Consider the following 20,688-nt stretch of genomic DNA (forward strand, 5'->3'; position numbering starts at 1 on the left):
AAATTTAACTTAGTCTTTGTAGAACAGATGCATATTACTTTCTTGTACCACTATAATTAAACACTTCTGTCTTGAAGTCACCAATGCTAGTAGACACATCCTCAAGTTCAAAGTTGCCATTTTTTAAAAAGGGAACTTAAAGTCAGAAATACTACATGGTCTGCATACAGCTGGAAAAAAGATAGTATAGTTTCACATAAATTCCATTTAAGATATATTATTGCCAAAGATAACAATTCTTTGTTGATATAAAACGTTCGGAAAGGCTTCTTATAGTAAGAAATGTTGGTATCAGTGATGTTATGATGATTATGATGTTCAATCTAATAACTTGCACTTTCATCTAGAAGAAGGCTGCTGTGAGCCCCAGGGGCACTGTATTATGCCCTATGAGGTAGGTAGAGAGAAAATCCTTTCAAACTCCTGTAACCAGATCCTGGAGATGGTCAGTGTGATTGTATAATTGAACACTAGCAAAGGTATTTTGAGGCTTGCTTCTCTTGGCTCGATGGTTTTGTAAGGGGGGATATGTTTTTCCTCAACCCTCTCAGAGTCCTTGGCTGGGTCTGAAAATGAATCTGTTCTTGTCAGGACAGATTAACAGGAGAAAAGCACACAAATCTATTAAATATAAGTTTTATGTAACACAGGACCCTTCATAAGGAAACGAAGACCCAAATAAACAGTTGGACCTGAGGATATTTATGCTAGGTTTGATGAAGAGTGGGCAGCCATGTAGGATAGGAGTTAAAGAGTACAAGATGAGCGTAGTAAGCTGGGAGAAACTTAGGAAGGCTTGTTTGTTAGGATGATGTCCCTTTGTTTTCAACCAGAAGAGTGCTTCTTTCCCCCAGGTGTAGCGAGGGCTCCCTTCACATGAATGTTCTAGGATATGTTCCAGGGGAGAAAGATGGGAGGAGGACCAAAGTGACTTTCCTGTGTGTGCTGTTTTCTCAGATTCCTTCAGCTTACAATATTCAGTATGCCAAGGTGCCAGATTTTGGGGTAGTATGTGCTGAACCCCACTGGTTTGGATTTATTGAAATACAAAACAGCTAGCTTTTTGGTTTTCCTGTCGAGAATTATCTCCATTCCAAGTTTTCCTTGTTTTCCTAGTCATGGCTCTGATTTTCTATTTCTGTAATAAACTTATTGAATTTACACTGTTGATTGTAGCTTTCATATTTTATTTGGAAGGAGATATATAGACATACACAGGTCAATGATTGTGAATTGATTTGACCAAACAAACAAAACCTTCAATTTTTTACTAGCCATTGATTTTCCATTTGCATAAGAGAAATACTGATAAATTTTCTTCAGCTGCGTTATATAATCTGTATTTCCTATAAACACATATTTTATAACTGCTTTAAAGGTTTATTCAAAATGCCAATTAAGTAGTTGTTGACAAAAGACTGATAGATACTGTTAACAGAGATGTTACAATAGGAATAATAAATTCTGTTTATAAAATTGATAGTCTATTGGTTAGTTAATTGTTTCTGGATATCAGATAAACAAACACTCAGGAAGTGTGTTAGGGAGCCTCTTTCTGGAATAGCTTTCAGTGTTATAGAAATCCGTCTGTTTGAGTTTATTTGGATATAATCCTATCTGAAACTTTGACTTTTAAGGATCATTTCTAAGGCTTTTATTTGATTGTTTACTTAGACCAGTTTTATGTTAAAATTTAACATTCACTAGAAAGTAAAATAGATGTCATTACTATGATCTTCAAAATAAAAAGTTGAACTCTCCCAGATTTGTACGTTAATTTTAAACTAATTGATATTAAGTGTAAATTGCCTTTATTTTATAAAAGCCAAAAAAGCACAGCAGGCTCGGTATGCTATAAAGCTTACAACTGCTCATAAATCCACTTATATAAAATATCATTATCTCTTTCAAGCCCAGGGGTTTGGAGAATGACAAGAGAGAGTTTAAAGACAATTCTCTAATCAATGGGAAAATTATCTTTTGGGGGCCCTTCTGGGCACACCTTTTCTATGAGCATCACCTTCTGTGGGGTCACACTGTGAGACCCTAGCAACCGTGTTTGTAGGATGGTGCAGATACAGTCCCTCTGCCCATAGCCGATCTGATGGATACCGGGTGGTCCTTGCATGTGGCCATAACTGAGGATATCTAAATGTAAGTGCCCTGGGGCAGCCTTATTCAGAAAGAATCAGAGAGAAGAGACAAGACAATGCACCTGAGAGAGAGGAGTTTTATAACCTTTGATATTTTTATCAGTGTTCTATCATTGATGGAATGAACATATGAAAAGCCAATGTTTAGTAATGTAAACTCCACAGAGTTCTTTGATTTAAATCCTGCCACTTGGGAGAAAGAGGTTAGGTTGGATTGCTTCTAAGACAAATACTCTATGAGGCTGTATTTGAACCTATTTTTTCTTCACATTTTATGAAAACACATTTATTTCCATTAAAGGAAACTGTGGGCTAAGCAATAGCTAGTAGTCACTAAATGGTTTGATTTTTGGTACTTTTATGTAGATAACTGAGAAGAAATTGAGATTCCTGTTTTCTCTCCTGATAATGCAAGTAAAAATGGATCTACTTTATTATCTACAACAGGAGGAATCCTTTCATCTCTTCCATTGAAAATTTTAATCATTTAAAAATGAGGATATTTGAAGAGGATTTTTTCAAGGTTCTAGAATAACTACCATAGCTAAGTAGAAGTTTTCTGACAGGTAGAAGCCCTCCATCTATGTCTCCAAAGAATACATCATTTGCTTCTCTTTTGACTCTTCTCCCCTAAAGGCCCCCTATGTCCTTTGCCTAAACTTCTCTTCTGTTTTTCTATTATTTCTCTTGGCAATTTAATCCCCTCTCAAGGCTTCAATGATGATACGAAATCTACAGCTTCACCTTTACTTCCAAGACTGTAAAAGTCTTGAGCGTATATATGTAAGCAAATTTTTCCAAAAGGGAATGTATTATATACTTTCAAACAAGTACCATGCATATATAATATGTGTGTGTGTGTGTATATATATATGTCAATTTGTTATACATTTCCAAATCCATTTGAAATTGCTGGTCCCCAGTAGCTCTAAAATTGCACTCATCATTATCCTTCCTAGACCTGTTCTCCCACTCTCTTCTTATTTCCATAATTAATTCCATCATTCCATCTTTCCAGACAGCAAAATCAGAACCTTCCAGTCGTCAGTCAGTTCTTCATTTCTTCCTTCTTCTCCTGCCTCCCACAGCAGAGCCATCTGCCTGGTCCTGATGATTTCACCTCTTCTGTGTCTATCTTTTCTGAACCTTCTTTACCCCCTCACTGTACTCAATTACATTGGCTTGCCAGCCATTCTGCCCTGATTCAAAATGCCTCCCTCTTCCAGCTGAACACCACATCACTTCTGGGTTAACCTTCTCAAGCACAACTGTGATTTTGTTACAGTGCTACCAAGATACTTCAATGGCTTTCCTTTGCATTCAGCCTAAAATCCAAGCTTGTTGTGTTGACTCCAACCTACATTCAGTCTTTCTTCCCCTCTGCCCAGCTGGTGCCGCTGCTCTTCTGTAGCTATGTGCTTGACCTGTGAAAAACCCCCAGTTCCTCCAGCTACATGTCCCTACCTTCTACTCCAAAGGCCATTACCAAGTCACCTAGCTAGAGCTTTCTCCAAGGGAAGGATACTTCCAGGGCTCTGATCAAGGTAACATGCTTTTTTTCTTGTACCTATTATGCTAAGTTTATCAGAGCTGCCACAAGAAAGTACCAAATATAAGGCAGCTCAAACAACAGAAATTTATTTTTTCACAAACCTGGAGGCTAAATGTGTGGGCAGAGTTGGTTTCCTCTGAGGCCTCTCCCCAGGGCTTGTAGGCTTCTCTGTCTTCATATGCTTTTCCTTCTGTGTGTGTCTCTGTCCTAATCCCCCCTTCTTAAAAGGACATCAGTCATATTGGATTAGGGCCCACCCCAATGACCTTATTTTAACTTAATTACCTTTCCAAAGAGCCTATATCTAAATACAGTCACATACTTAGGTCCTGGGAGTTGGGGTTTCAACATATGAAGTTTAGGGGGAAGAAATTCAGTCTCTGATACCTCTTTGCAGCCTGTCTCACTTTAGACATTGCATTCTTGCCTTATTGTGTGTGTACAAGATTTCCTAAATTTCCTATCTTATTCTTCATATGAGGGGGCAGGGTCCACATTTCTTCATGACATACATGTATTTTTTGAGTAGAGAAGACAATTCACAGCATTTTATTCAAGTTAATCCATTTCATTATAATTTGCCATATCACTGCTGTCACCATTAGTGTTATTGTCATTATTATTTCTCTTTTGAGAAGACCATGCTTTTTAAAAGTCTGGGTTGGATTTCTATGACGTTTAACCCTATGATTAAAAATCTTTTTCCTTACCAAAAGTCAACCCCTTCATCACAAGAAAAATAGAAAAGTCTGAGATTTAGCTGTAGAAATTGAGCTCTGCCAGAAAGAATTCAAAGAATTCATAGTCTGTAATCTTTCAGGATTGTACTTTTACCTGGGGCTTCTTTTTGGGGAAAGGGGTCTATCGCTCATAGATTTTTGCTTAAAACAGATAATACGAACTTCTGCATCATAGAAGGAAAATAAGGTCTAGTCCTTAGAGAACAGACAGGTGGTCCTCTAGGAAAGGAACTATGATAGCCCCTACATGACAGTCATTCTGCCAAAGTCAGGGAATAGAATCAGTGACCCTCTTGCCTGGACTAGTTGGTAGCAAATAGGTCTAATCAGGTGAGTAGGAGAGGTAGTAACTAGTTTGCGGTTAAAATCTCTAGCTCAGAAAAAAATAAAAAAATAAAAAAAAATAAAATCTCTTGCTCAGGAATGTCTATGTTTGAGTATGCTAGAGCTGGAGGGAGATTGTTACAGAGTCTGAAGAAAGTGATTAAGAATAAGCAAGTGTGAAAAAGATACAGGTTTCCTATGGGGGGACCACAGAGAGGTGGCACCATCAGTCAAGGGTAGTCCTGTGCTTTTCTTTGAGAAGAGAATACACTTAGTCAGTCGGCAGTTTTCCTATAACTGGAATTATATTGAATATGTAGAATGTTCAATCAGAGTTTCTGTCCTTTGATCAGAAAACATTGATAGAACACCTGTGTGCAAGGCAATGGGACAGGTGCTAAAAAGTAAATCAACCTGTCTAAGATGTGATCCTGACCAGAAGAGCCAATCCAGCAGTGGCTGTGTCCTAAGGCCATGTGGAAGGAAGGACGGCTTCTGGCCATCATGATCAGGGAAGGAATTTCTTGATCCTCTTTTCCTGGTCCTCAGCTTATCCTCTGTGTCTCTAGTTTATTGCTTGGCCTGGCCCATTCCCCAGTACTTGCTTATTTTCCTTACTTTGCTTGGTGGTGTGAGAAATGCAAGTTTGAGAGGTTAAGATCCTGACTCACATGTGCCTAGCATGTGTGGAATTGATGTATTGCAGAAATGTCACTCTGTCTTGGTTCAGAAAGGTGGAAAAAATTAGGGGAAAGGAGAGCTAAGATGGGGTGATAGGGGTAAGGTGTTTTAGTCAGAAGGTAGGGGCAAAGTTATATCAACAAGCAGTTTTAGTACAGCTTAAACCAGATGATAGAGCACCAACACTGCCAAGGACCTCAAGAAGGTAGCTGGAAGCTCTCTGCTAAGTAAGTTAGTCTGCAGTATTGGGGAGCTTAAATCCTTTCCCTCTTATTTAGTGAAGCTCAACCAGAGCATTTGAAAGAATAATGAAAAACTAGAGGGTCTTACATTTCTGGAAAGTAGAAAGATCAAGTAAACCCAGCAATCTTCCTGCCCCCAAAATAGTGAAGTTGAATGTTAAAGTATAGAGAAAGTTTTTGGATATCTTCTTTAAATTTGTTTTTAGCATTTTAGTCTGTAACATTAAGGATAGAGAGAGATGCTGTCCCAAAGAGAAAAGTTTGCAGAAACCACAGTAGTTGAGCCTGACCATTCATGATGCCTTTAGACTTGCACAAAACCATGGCTACAAGGACTGTCCCATATGAATCGGCCAGGCAAGCCAATGCCTATTGTGTAGAAGAGTGTGGTGATGGTTTACCAGCCACAGAGCAATGGGGCTCAGGGCTCCTAAGCTCTGATAACCAGAAGACAGAAGACAATCCACGTGTAATAACCAAAGGAATATGCCCCTCTGGAAGCATGCCTTACCACCTGCCACTGTCCCCATTGTTGCAGCACATCCCTGAGAATGTTCCATGACATATTTCTATGTAAACCCCAGAAATGCTGAATACAGTACCTTGCAGTACCTTACCATAGGAGATATGTAATACATTTTTTTAAGAAGATAAAAAAATAGAAGTGTTTTGAAGATAAATCTGGCATGTGAACAAGGACTACATTCAGACAAATAGGTTTAGGCAGGTGTCAATTGTTTGGATAATTCTTGCAAATACAGCTACTAAGAAATATGAAGAATTTTAGCCAGGATTTTGCATTATTAGCATTAATTACATTAACTAACTAACTGCTGTGTATTCTGCTAATGGAGCAAGGAAGGAGTTCCCTAAAAGAAGCTATTCTAGGGGCACCTGGGTGGTTCAGTCAGTTAAATGTCCAATTCTTTGGCTCAGGTCATGATATCATGGTTTGAGATAGAGCTCACATTGGGCTCTCCATTGGGCCTGGAGCCTGCTGGAGATTCTCTCTCTCCCTCTGCTCCTTTCCAGCCTCTAGAAGAAAGAAGAGGAAGAAGAGGAAGAAGAGGAAGAAGAAGAAGAAGAAGAAGAAGAAGAAGAAGCAGCTATTCCATTAGTAAATTAAGAACTCAATAAGACTTCCTATTTCCTGATCCTTGCTAATGTGCCAGGCACTGTTTCAAGCACTTTTCAGTTATTAACTCCTTAAATAGTACAACCACTCTGGGGGTAGAAACTATTATTATCCCCATTCTGAAGATGACAAAACTGAGGAACAAAGAGCTGAAGCATCGTGGGCAAAGTCACACCAATGCCATTAAGTGGCAGAGCCAGGGTTTGAACCTGTGGAAATCTGTAATCTGATTGCAGGTTCTGAGATCCTGTTCTATGTTAGCTTAGCCTTCTTATGATAAATTGTTAAGTTTCTCTAAATTTTACAAAGTATGATTCAAATATCTCTGACAGAGGAACATTAACTGCTAAGGGTAGAGAGTTCTAGGTCCTTCTTAAGACTTTGGAAATATGTATACAGCATTTAAAGAAAGTTAAATTCATTAGCATAGACAAGCAAATTAAGCAATTTAGGCCTCAGAGTGGATTCTTTGGTCTCAATTATCTGGCTAGCATTTCACAATGATCATTGCCAAATGTCATACTCAAAGTGTTACCGAACAGGCACAGGCTATAAAAAGACTCAGTTTTGTCTCATGGCCAATCTTTCTAGTATAGAAACTCAACTCTGGCATATAATTACAAATTGATACATTGCTATGGTGGATGGAGGATTCCTCATGACTACTGAAATATTTGATAAATACAGATCAGTGACTAAAATGACACAGATAAAGACGGGCTAGTGGAAAACCCTTTAAAGATCAACATATATGGATCTTTTGAGATATTGATCCACTTTGCCCTTGTAAAATTTGAATAAAAACTCTGCAGAATTAAGAAATGTAAATTGGTACATAATATTTCTTCTAACTTTTGCAGATGTCTATATTAGGACAATTATCCAAGTCAAAGTCATGAGACACAGAGAGAGGGAGACAGGGAGAGGGAGAGAGAGAACTTTTAGGCTCCTGTCACTGAGAAGTCCTAGACAAATTGACCTGACATCAACTTTTTCGCTCTGCCTTCCTGTTCCTCTTTCACTCTTTCTGTTTCCCTCTAGGTTGGTTTTTATCAGGAAAGATCTTGCTCCTCACAGCAGCAAAGAAGACCCCTTATCTCCATAGGCCCTCACTATTCATCATTTTAGAAGGAGAAAGAACCTCTTTCCTCTGACATATTTAATGCCCTCTCAGGACTCTTGGCAGCCCCACCCCCATGAGAAGGGCAGGATGGGGAAATGGAGCCTCCCCAGGAAAGCTGCATAGCAGGTGGGGAGGAAGTGCAGATCCCAAGAAAGAGAAGCGCAGGTGAAGCTGAAGAATAACAGATGCCTCCTGCAACTGCTCAACTATTTACAAACAAAATCTATTTAACCTCCTTCTTGGGAATATTCACCATTTTTTTTAACTCAAAATACATCAAAGTGGAAAAGATCATCCTTTTAAAAGATAAGAAGTCCATAATTAATACAGTATAATATGATTCAATGAAATAAAGGTGGGAGGTCCAGGTAGTTCTTTGTGACTCAAGGAAATACTACAATCTTACAAGAATATTAAGTGTCGGATCCATTCTGGACTTCCACAGATGAGTTTTTGAAGAGTAGTAGTGGTAGCCAGGTATATTAGAGCACTTGAAAGCTTTAGGATAAAACAAACAATCTGGATATGTTTTCTGGCTCCAAATCTTACTCCTGCTGCTCGCTTATTGGAAATTTTCATTTCTTTTTCTTTTCTTTTTTTTTTTTATTGCACAAGGGACTTAGAATCTTTGGGTTTTGCTTTGTTCACTTGTCAAATGAAGATAATTATACCTTTCTTGGATGATTGACACAAAGATTAAGGAGATGATGCCTGTGACACACAATCATATAGTAGATCCTCAATAAATGTCAGTTTTCCAGTGCAATGTATATTCTTAGTGTAACCAGGTTTGATTCCCTGTTTCCTTTATCAGCCGTTTTTCCCTACTTGACAGTATACAACACAAATACAAATGGAAACGAAAGTAGTTTGTTCGTGTAGTATGGGATAGGAGCAGGATTAATAATAAATTACACTCCCTCTATTTCTGGTAATGAAAAAGACAAGTGTATAAAAAAATTAATTACATGTTGTTATATGTCAGAAATCCAGTAGAAAGGAAAGAGAGAGCTGGACACCCACTGAGTCACAATCATGGTATGGCAAGCGTTTTGATAAGAGAGAAGATTATACGTCACATTGTCACCACCGTTCTGTCATTCATTGGTGACTGTGGCCATATGAGGCCCAGAATCATGCACAGCTGCTCAGCACAGCACCCAAACCAAAGAGCAGAGCAAGAGCTTGTGCTTGACCCATTATTTTAAAAATTCAAAATAATATTTCCCTTTAATAGTGCATAATTGGGTTGAAGTCTTTCCTTTGTAGCTCTGGATTTTGTCTTCAAATTTTGAAGATGACACAACCTGCCATCCGTTATTTATACTCTTATTTCTCAAAAGTGGGTTACTGGTAGGCTGAAATATGTTTTGGATATATCTGAAAAGTATTCCTTTCTACTTGCAAAGTGGCAAGTCTCTCTGACAAGCCTATGAAAGAATATTTAAGGGAAAGTCCAATAGTGTTAGTTTATGTAGCTGTCACTCCTTTGGTCCCACAATTGAGATTAAATGACAGGTATGGGATTTTCATCAGAATAAATCTCTGGAAATTTGATGAAAAGCAGGGAAAAAAAAACCCTGAATTAATTAACACAGCTTAACATATGATCATAATTTTGGGGGGATGTGAATTACTGTTAGTAAAATTTAGAAAAATCCACACATATTATTTTAACTTAAGTATATTCTCATGAAATGTACATGGCTGTGTGGTGGTTAAATGTTTATGGGAACTTCTCAGTTTTTGCTGTTCGGCCTGCTTTCAAAATATTCAAATATATTTGGCTTTTGTAACTTCGCTAATTAAACCTTCTAAAACAGATGGAATTATAGAAATTACAGAGTTTAAAATATCATTTTAATTGGTTTACGATCTATGTGACACATAGTGCCATTCATACTGTATAAAATATATACGGATGGCTCGAAAGAGATAGCATACCAATTAATTTTTCTTTAACTCTCAATTAAACCATGTTGTCTTCCTTATTTGATCCCCTTTCTGTTAGCCTGGCTCCAAGCTGGTCTGATCAACCCTAACTGAAGATACAGGTTGTAACCTACAATAGTATCGGTGAGTTCTTTTAGGATGACTCATGGTGGGGGGAGAATCTGAATTTACCTTCTTTCAAAAGAAAATAAATTGACCTTAAGAGAAATCTTGAAACATGCATATGGCAGTCCCCCGAGTGATGCATAGATTAATCCTTCTTTTAATATGATTGTCTAATGTATGCAAGCAACCATAGTCCTCTGATTTTCTGGAAGTCTTGATTTCAAATATTCTATTCTACTGTCTCACTAAGAACACTTTCATTTATCAGACTACATTTCAGATTTTTTAGTTGAGATGGGAAGTAATAATTGCTGTCCATAGATTTCTGGAAGACTTCTATAGACTGCTTCGTGCGTGTCTATGTGCCTCAAGATCAAGAATCTGGTTGAATAAAACTTCCTTCCACCCACAAAGGTTCTAATTTTGAGGCCCACAAGGAAGGTCTCAATTAAATAAACCTGCTTTACCCAGCAAAATAACATGCAGTTTTGAAAAATACTATATGCCACAATTTTTTGGCTACTGTTGGCTAACAAAATTAAACTCAACCGTTTCTTTCAAATATCTCAATTTGCCATTTAGATGGGATTTTAAACACACTATTCCCCTTTGTTGCCATGGTTACAGGTTTGGGCCCTCATGGGTGACAGGAAAGTATCACAGTACTGGTTCCTGTTTGAATACACATGTTCTCTGGGTCTCGCCTTGCAGCGAGAGGGGAGGCCGGAATCACCTCACTCCCAGAGCAAGGTAAACCCATGTATCAAATGACTCTCAGAGCTGGGAAAATCGCCCACAGCAGGGACAGATTACCTCTTCCAGTCACTATGGAGAACGATTCAAATTCTGGCTTTAATGAGCCCAGATAGAGTCCTTCTCCTCCCCACCAATGTGACACTTTGCAGACATTTTATATATCAAGGAAATATTTAACTGAAACGTGCTTCCAAGAATGCCTACCGAGCTGGCTTTAGGCATCTTCCAGCGTTGTGGGGGTCAATTAAAAGAACCAATCAATTGTTTTTAAAACTTTAAAATATTTTTTTAAAAAAGTGGGGGGAAAAGAAAGTGGACAAAAAGTAATGTTAAATAGCACGGAGCATGACTAATGGCGCTAGCATGTTAAAATCATTGGGAAAATGTCCTTGGAAGACAAATGAATTTTCAGCAGAATAATTAACTTAATTAACAAATTTGCATGCATATTCATCAGGCTATTGAAGTCTTTCCAGCCCAGCTTGATGAGCGTTGGTGTAATAATTGTCTCATTTACATTCTGCAATCTACTACAATTTAGGGCATGCAAAAAAAGCCGACCTCTTCCCTTTGACTTTCTTTAGGACCCACAAACTCCTAATAATACGACCATCACCCACTCAGTGGCCTCCAGTTCCGGCCTTTGGAGAGAACCCCCAGAGAGAGTTGATGGTGGTTTCCCCATCCCCCAGCCTTCCTCTTCTTTCTTCTTTTATTTATTTTTTTTTCCTTTTGGCCCAGGTTCTCTGTTTTTGCCTCTGCTTGCTCTCCTGGGTAAATCTTGGCACCAGTTCTGACTTCAAATCTCCTGGGTCGCCAGACTGCATCATGTAAAAATTGCCATTTCCCTCTATCTCTGCAGGGCAATCTTTAAAGGCAGTAAGGTGTGACGCTCCAGACTGGCAGCTTGGCAAGATGAAGCCCATGGATACCAGCACACGGGAATCTGGACCGTTCACTCTGACAGCAGTCAGCACTGGGAACAAAAGGAATGGAGGAAAAAAAGCGCAAATGTATTTTTACATATTGTAGGCATATGGCCACAAGACCAGCAGAAATATATTTAATTACCAATTGCGCGCATTGAGGAGAAAAACACTGGGAAGGAAAAAAAAAAACCCTGTACACAGCAATATTATTCTACTTTTAACTTTTCACCTCCTTTTTTTTAAATTGAAGATAAAAGGGATGTGGATTAGAATCGAAAAGGGTTATCTGCTGGAATCCTCCTATCAAAGGTGATGCGGGTTTTTCATGTGCCTTCCTCAGTAGCGGAACATTATTGTAGGAAATGTAAGTTTTCTTTTTATGATTTTAATTATAAAATAATTTTACTAAGGTATTTTTTGAGGGGAGGCCTGGGGGGACCCGTTTTGAACTGTAACAATTAGACAATTTCACTGTTCTATTGAAACTCTACTTCCAACGTTACACATTAGTTTAGGCCTTAACAATGAATGAACAGCCCTTGAAAAATTATAGTCCTGTTCCTTCCTATGAAATCAGAACAGTTCAACCCACGCTAATTGCCTGCTTCTTGTCTGTCAGGCACTGTGGTAGCCAATGGTGAGACAGGGATGAATCAAATACAGTCCCTGTACTCAAGAAACTTATGGTCTGGGGTGTCTGGGTGGCTCAATGGTTGAGCATCTGTCTTTGGCTCAGGTTGTGATCCCAGGGTCATGGGATGGAGTCCTGCATCAGGGCCCCTGCAGGGAGCCTACTTCTCCCTCTTGCCTATGTCTCTGCCTGCCTCTCTGTGTCTCTCATGAATACATAAATAAAATCTAAAAAAAACAAACAAACAACAAGAAGCTCATGGTCTAAGATGGGAGACAAATACATATAGGCTAATCATAATATTAAATTATTAAAATGATAACCAAAATTAGAACTGTAATTATAATACACATAATAAAATAGGTGCAATATAATGAGGTAGGTATATCAATACAGGGGCCACAGGGGACTGACTCTCAGGTCAGCCTGGGAGTCAGTCACTCAGAAGGCCCAGGGAGGTGACCTCCTCTTGGAGGAGTTAATGAAAAGGAGCTTTCGGTCTGAGCAAAGGTGTGGGTAAGAAGTCCCATGGTTTCCCTCTATCCTGTTGATCCTGTTCCATCAATCATAAACCTGGTGAAAAACTGTACCTGAATCAATGTGTTAGAACATCCTGCTCCCCTAATCAACAGCATCTGGGGAGGGTGGAGTTGGGTAGACACCTCTATCAGGCAGAGCTTTGTGTCATCTGGTCACCAGTGGTCAGGTGGCTGTGGCTGGAGCTCAGAGGCATGCCCAGTGAGAGTCTATGCTCAGTGGGTCACAAGTATGCTCTGAGAAGTGCTGGAGAGTGACAACTATAGCAGGTAGCAGAGGCAGCAGCCCCAGGATTGGGCTCCTGTTGGGGGAGTTGACTACATGACCCAGTTGGTGGCCATGGACTCTAATCAGGAAGAGAAAGCCCAAGGATCAGGGCAGGTAAATATGTCCCAACAAACTAGGAGCCAGGCCTTAGGTTTTCTAGCCCTATAGCTGATACCAGACAGGTGTGCCCATCAGATTGACACTTCTGAGAATTGTGTGAATCTCTTCCTGGTCTCCAAAGGGTTTACAGAAAGGTAGATATAGAGAGAGGTCTCCCACCCTGGGGATGGTATAGTTGCAATAATCGTCAGTAACTGGTCCCATCTTCACTGGAGCAAGTTTGGTTTATTTGGGGGTTTGGCCTTGGAAAGGCTAACACTTAAAGAAAAGACCAAGGTCACTACAAGGCTCGAATGGATCCAATTTCTTGCACATGAGTTGTACTGACTTAGTTATTAGTGAGCTCAAGTGACACTAAGTGACAGAGTCTAGGGTTTTTCAAAAGCCAAACTCTATATTCTTAATCACTTAGCTCCACTGTCTATATTGAAATTATTATTTAAGAGGCCAAACACTATAAACATATAGGGTACAAGACTGCAGATTTGGCTGCCTTTATTGGCCAAAGGTTTGAAGGTTTGAAGGTATGTGAGGTTTGAAGCTTCAGCTCCTCATCCAGTAGTAAAAAAACTAATTCAAATAATTAGGTAGTAGAGGGAGCTAGCTATGTTTTCTACCTGCAAAATATGGATTTTGTCTGTACCTGGAATAGCATATTCCAAATAGCCTTCCCATTGCCTAAGTAAGTCCATAATGCTATTTCTCAATTTGGTTGAAACATGCAAGTTTGGTTGATTTCATGAACGTTAAAGTGGAGTTATCAGGTTCTGTAGACACTACATGATAACTTTTTAAAGTCTTCAGAGTAAAGTAAGAACGATACTATCACAAATCTAGAACAATGCCTCGGTAAATTAGGTACCTACTATTACGTTCTTAAAATTCATGGCATCAAACATAGTTATTTTCTGTCTCCCAGAAACATATGGAATGTCTTAAAGGAAAAGTAATTCCTTAAAATTAAGATTCAAAGGGATTTTTTTTTAAAAGTTAAATTTGAATAGAAATACATATAAAATTGGTTTCTGAGCTTCCTAGAAGGCAACATAAAAAGGGAAATATGGAAAATTCCATTGTTTTTCATTATCAGCAAGGAAGAAACATATTAGTTCCTCAGGAAGAGAAAGCATTCAACATGCATACAACAGCATACAAGTCTATGTTGTAAGACATACAACATCACATAGACTTGACCATTAAAAAGAAAGAACAGTTTAAAGTCTTTGTAATGATGTAGATTGTAGTACAATTCAAGAACTGTAATAAAATACATTCTTTCCTTTAAAACTAGAATGAAGGAGATATTCTTATCAAGGCATTAAGTCAGGGGGCCGTTAGGCCCTGATGCGCAGATCTTGGACCACAAGGCAGCACTATTTGGTTATGTATTCATAAAGGCAAATATTTGTTGATTACCTGATCTGTGCCATTCATGTTTCTAGGGCTGGGGATGAGTGATAAAAAAAAGAAAAAAAAATCCCTGTTCACAATCCAAATTAAAATGATTCCAGCACATTAATATAAAATTTTATAGTTTTAATTGTTACCATGATGTGTGATGAATGAATTATGGGTTAATCAACTTACATGATGCTTTACGGTTTACAAAATGTTTTCATACATCATTACAACCCAAGTATCCTTATGGAAGCACTGGGACATGCCAGGTATTGGACTGATGTTCCTGGCCATAGAGCCTTGATACATCATGAAAGTGATTGTGATTTTATTTTTCCATTAGAAAGGATATACTTGAGCGCTCATTTCAGAACTTAGCAAGACAATGAGCTAGTGCCACAAGAGGCCTTAACATACCTTGATGTGTTTAAGAGTTGAATGCTACACTTAGTGGTTTAATGAACATCTTAATTTTTTTACATCCCATGAAGTGTTGCAGGACTTTTGGCAAAATGTGAGGTTGTTGTGCTAGACACAGTGAGGAGCTATGAATAACTGTTAGATGATAACCACTCGTCCCTATCTCAAGGCAATGATTGTGAGTCATATGGTCCACTCAGGCTCTTGAGCCCTGTATTCTCCTTCCTCAGCATGCCTATTGTGCACAATGGGTGAAGAATTCTGCTTCTTTTCCAGTTAATTAACCCACATGCTAATGATACTGTTCTGTCCTTGGTTAATTCAGAGCAACCTCCAGCTGTCTGCCTCCTGTCTGTTTAGAAGCTTTTGGTGATGAAGGTAGAGTAGAGCCCATGAGAAGGAAACTGCTGCATATACTCACCAGCACAGGCAGATGATATTCAGGTAGGGTGATCATCTCAACCCAGTTTGCCCAGAACTTATTTGGTTTCAGCACTGGAAGTCCCAAGTCCTGGTAACCCCTTAATTCCTATGCAAATAGAACCAGGATTGGTCACTGCCTGTACTGGGAACCATTGGTATAATCAGTAAGTAACAAATGAACACTTTCATCATTGAGTAAAATACAAGGGGGTAGGTAACATTTGGTGTCTCGGTTTGAATTCCCTTGAAAGCAGGTCTTGAGTCAAAGATTCCAAGTGAAGGTAATTTATTGGGAGGTGATCCTAGGAAACAGTGGTAGGAGAGTGGAGAAATGAGGCAGGAAAACAAGGTGCCACTTGGAACTTAACCTTATTGATTAAACTGGGAAATGGTGTCTACATATCCCAGAGTCATGCTACCACATGGCAGGAGGATTGTGATAAGCACAGTCATTATTAGTTGAAGTTTGTTTTTACTAGCACAGGATGAGGTTGCTAATTTGGTCTGTCAAGCCTATGGGCAGAGTGGACCTCAGCAGTCAGAGAAAGCCCTCTGACTTTCATGGATTGCAGGAGGAAGCTCTGCCATTGTACACTAAAATGGTGGGGGACAAAGGGCCATGCAGAAGTCACTGCTGCTACAGTGGATCTACATTGCTTTCCATGTCAACAAATTCCAAAGAATTGAACTCTTCCCTCTGAGGACCCAGGCTCAGAGATGGATGCCTGTTTGGTAAGCGGTGAAAGAAATGTGATGGATATGGAGAAATTCAAAGTGTGAGTGCATGTGTGAAAGGCAGGAGACTTTATTGCCTCTGAATAATACTTGAAATGTGTTCTACTCATTAGTAATTATCATATGGCCGGGGATCCCTGGGTGGCACAGCGGTTTGGCACCTGCCTTTGGCCCAGGGCGCGATCCTGGAGACCTGGGATCGAGTCCCACGTCGGGCTCCCGGTGCATCGAGCCTGCTTCTCCCTCTGCCTGTGTCTCTGCCTCTCTCTCTCTCTGTATGACTATCGTAAATAAATAAAAAAAATTATCATATGGCCAAACTAGATATGTGGGATTAGTTGGAATCTTATAAGTAGACTTCAATTATGTCACTTCAAACATTCATTGATTTTTAGGGACAAGACTTTTCAACCTAAGGGTCTCATTGCATGACTTATCAGGTCTCATTATTATAAAGAATTTATTTCTTTTTTACTTACATTCTTCCCTCAGCCATTAAAAACTATTTTAATATTTCTATCTTTGAGCTGGACAAAGTTTGTCTCTCTGGTCTCCCTTGGAAACACCAAGAATAGGACCTCAGTTTGAAGTTTGTAAAGTGTTTAGAGTGGAATGCAAAGGCAACGTCTGCATCCAGGAATCCTGGCCAGGTGCCTGGGGTTGGTGACCTAGTCATCCCAGCCATCTAGGCTGATCATCAGTCACCTACATGACCTGATGGATACGTCCACCAAATGGACATGCTTGAATCTGGTTAGAAGTTGAAGATGCAATCAGCCATTGTTCAAGATGAACAAAGACAATAGGTGAGCAGAATCTATGATTCACCAAAAACCTTAAGGCAGAGACTACAGGGAGAGTCTGTTGGTAGTGGAGGCATCTTAGCAAATACAGAGCAGCTGGGTGGAGCTGTGTGGCCATGATGGCAGGTCACTAGAATGAGTAGCGATGTTCACCTGCCATGGAGAGGAAAGGGCAACCAAATGACTCAACATGGTTTGTATCTTAGAAATTGATCCAGGGTTCATGAGTGTGAGTATGAGGCTGTTTTCTGTATTCTTCAGTTCCTGCATTCAGCTTTATAAGAAACGCTGTTAACTGAAGGAAACTGGGTTACCTCATCTACCTGAAAGAGCCCAACTAACCTATCTTTTATATGCTTGAAATAATTTCTCACCTTTCTCTGATTTAGGTTAAATAATTTTAATTTTATCAGTATTTTTTACTCTCACAATTTTTTTGATAAGTTTTCATTAGCCATGATCTATCTCATCCTGTCATTTCACCCTTTGAAATTGTTCTATTTATTATTATTTTTAAAATGTTTTCACTTTTATTGAGGTACAATTGTCAAATAAAATTGTAAGATATTTAAAGTATGATGTGGTGATTTTACATATATATACATTGTGTATACTGACAATTTTCTTTTAAGTAAACTCTATGCCCAACGTGGGGCTCGAACTAACTACACCAGGATCTAGTTGCATGTTCTACTGACTGAGCCAGCCCAGTGCTCCTTTATAATGTTAACAATATTTTCATTTTATTTTTTTAAAGATTTTATTTATTCATGAGAGACACAGAGAGAGAGAGAGAGATAGAAAGAGAGAGAAAGAGGCAGAGACACAGGCAGAGAGAGAAGTAGGTTCCATGTAGGCAGCCTGATGTGGGACTCAATCCCAGGTCTCCAGGATCATGCCCTGGACTGAAGGCGGCGCTAAACCACTGAGCCACCCGGGCTGCCCTACTGCCCTAAGTAAGTTTCTTTCTTTCTTCTTTCTTTCTTTCTTTCTTTCTTTCTTTCTTTCTTTCTTTCTTTCTTTCTTTCTTTCTTTTTGTCTTTCTTTCTTTTTTGGTATATGTTTTTATTGGAGTTCGATTTGCCAACGTATAGCATAACACCCAGTGCTCATCCCATCAAGTGTCCCCCTCAGTGCCGGTCACCCAGTCACCCCATCCCCCCACCCACCTCCCTTTCCACTACCCCTTTTTGTTTCCCAGAGTTAGGAGTCTCTCATGTTCTATCACCCTCACTGATATTTCCCACTCATTTTTTCTCCTTTCACCTTTATTCCCTTTCACTATTTTTTATATTCCCCAAATGAATGAGACCATATAATCTTTGGACAGTCTCTTCAATAAATGGTGCTGGGAAAATTGGACACGTGCAGAAGAATGAAACTAGACCATTCTCTTACACCACCTACGAAGATAAACTCAAAATGGATGAAAGATCTAAATGTGAGTCCAAAATCCATCAAAATCCTAGAGGAGAACACAGGCAACATCTTTTTTGAACTTGGCCACAGCAACTTCTTGCAAGATACATCTATGAAGGCAAGGCAAACAAAAGCAAAAATAAATTATTGGGACTTCGTCAAGATAAAAAGCTTCTGCACAGCAAAGAAACAGTCAACAAAACTACAACCTACAGACAACAGAACTACAACAGACAACCTACAGAATGGGAGAAGATATTTATTTGCAAATGACATGTCAGATAAAGGGCTAATATCAAAGATTTATAAAGAACTTATTAAACTCAACAGTAAAAAGACAAACAATCCAATCATGAAATGGGCAAAAGACATGAACAGAAATTTCACCAAAGACAACATACACATGGCCAACAAGCACTTGAGAAAATACTCTGCATCACTTGCCATCAGGGAAATAAAAATCAAAACCACAATGAGATACCACCTCACACCAGTGATAATGATGAAAATTAACAAGAGAGGAAACAGCAAATGTTGGAGAGGATGTGGAGAAAGGGGAACCCTTGTGCACTGTTGGTGGAATGTGAACTGGTACAGTCACTCTGGAGAACTGTGTGGAGGTTCCTCAAAGAGTTAAAAATAGAACTACTCTACAACTCAGCAATTGCACTACTGGGGATTTATCCCCAAGGTACAGATGAAGTGAAACAGCAGGACACCTGCACCCCAATGTTTATGGCAGCAACGTCCACAATAGCCAAACTATGGAAGGAGCCTCGGTGTCCTTCGAGAGATGAAAAGATAAAGAAGATGTGGTCTATATATACAGTGGAATATTACTTAGTCATTAGAAATGACAAATACCCACCATTTGCTTCAACATAGATGGAACTGGAGGATATTATGCTGAGTGAAGTAAGTCAATCGGAGAAGGACAAATATTTTCATTTTAAATTTAATTTAAAGACTCATATATTCAATTCACCCTCTTCATGTTCTCCTGCCTTTTAGGCATAGGAGAGTAGAATAGGGTAAGATTGGGATCAAAGACATAGATTTATTTATTATTATTATTTTTTAAGATTTTATTTATTTACTTATTTTAGAGTGAGAGAGAGAGAGTGAGAGAGTGAGTGAGCCAGAGACAGAATCCCAAGCAGACTCCCCACTGAGTGTGGAGCTTGATGCTGGGCTCAATCTCACCACCCTGAGATCGTGACTTGAGCCAAAACCAAGACTCAGATGCTTAATCTACTGAGCCACCCAAGTAGCCTTTAACTTCTCTGACTCTTAAATAAGGATAATATTTTTTTATTAACAATAGTTTATTATTATTATCATTGCCCCACAGAAAATAATAGGTGAAACATTTTCTCTCCCCTCATCTTTGCCCCTCAAGTATATTCTGTGAAAGATTAAAGTTTGTCATATTAAAAAATACAATTTGGTAATACAAAGAAAATAAAAGACTATGGACCAAAAACTTGAAGAAAGGGTGAGAAGAGAAGCCAAGAAAGTCTATTATAATTGAGTTAAAACTTTAGCAGTGAGCTTCTTGGAAAGAAAGAAAAGCAAAATATAATAGTCACATCTTACTCTAATAAAGTAAAATACAAAAACAAAATTTTATACAGTAAGAAATATGTTTCTGGTTTAATTCTGACATGAATTATTACGTGGTTCTGTCTGTAAGATACATTGAGACACACAGTAGAAATTTGTGGTAGACAAAGGGCCTCTGTATCCTATTTCTTACACTGACTGCAAATTAAAAGCTATGAATGTATGGTTGTGTTGAAAGTTTCTATAAAGCATTTATTTCTAGAGACAGCTGAGAGATGATGGCCAAGGCATCTATTTTTTAATAAAATGAATAAATGCAGCAATACAAGCTGAAGGAAGTAGAGAAATGACTTGGTTTATTTCCTAATCTTTTTCTTTCTTTTTTTTTTAAAGATTTTATTTATTTATTCATGAGAGACAGAGAGAGAGAGAGAGGCAGAGACACAGGCCGAGGGAGAAGCAGACTCCATGCAGGGAGCCTGATGTGCGACTCGATCCTGGGACTCTAGGATCACCCCTTAGCCGAAGGCAGGCTCTCAACCACTGAGCCACCCAGGCGTCCCTCCTAATCCTTTTCAAAGATGAACTGGCCATGTTTGCCTTGATAGTACATCAGCTTGCTAACTGGCCTCCTTGGTGCTGGGCTCGCCCACTTTGGTTCCTTTCTCTCTACTGCAGT

This window comes from Nyctereutes procyonoides, unplaced genomic scaffold (assembly GCF_905146905.1).
Source record: "Nyctereutes procyonoides isolate TBG_1078 unplaced genomic scaffold, NYPRO_anot_genome, whole genome shotgun sequence".
NCBI classification, from domain to species: domain Eukaryota; kingdom Metazoa; phylum Chordata; class Mammalia; order Carnivora; family Canidae; genus Nyctereutes; species Nyctereutes procyonoides.